Source organism: Penaeus monodon, chromosome 19 (genome assembly GCF_015228065.2).
Source record: "Penaeus monodon isolate SGIC_2016 chromosome 19, NSTDA_Pmon_1, whole genome shotgun sequence".
NCBI lineage: Eukaryota > Metazoa > Arthropoda > Malacostraca > Decapoda > Penaeidae > Penaeus > Penaeus monodon.
Genome location: NC_051404.1, coordinates 33799366 through 33799646, shown reverse-complemented (window position 1 = coordinate 33799646; position 281 = coordinate 33799366).

Genomic DNA, 281 nt, shown 5'->3' with positions numbered 1-281 from the left:
GACTGCAAGTGTTACGACTCACTGTGTCAAATCACAAAGGAAAGTTCAAAGAAACCCAGCATACTTAGTGTATTAGGCTCAAATTTGCAAGGAACAAAGGGTCAGCAGGGAAACCATCAGCCCGGTCTCTCTCATCTCTTTGAGGCTTCATGCAGGACGCAAGGGCTGAGCAGTAAAGTTGCCAGATACTCTTTACTACAATGCTAATGCAACATAAGGCTAATGCAAGCTTAAATATCAGCTGACATAGGCTAACAACATAAATATAGCTAAGAACATGG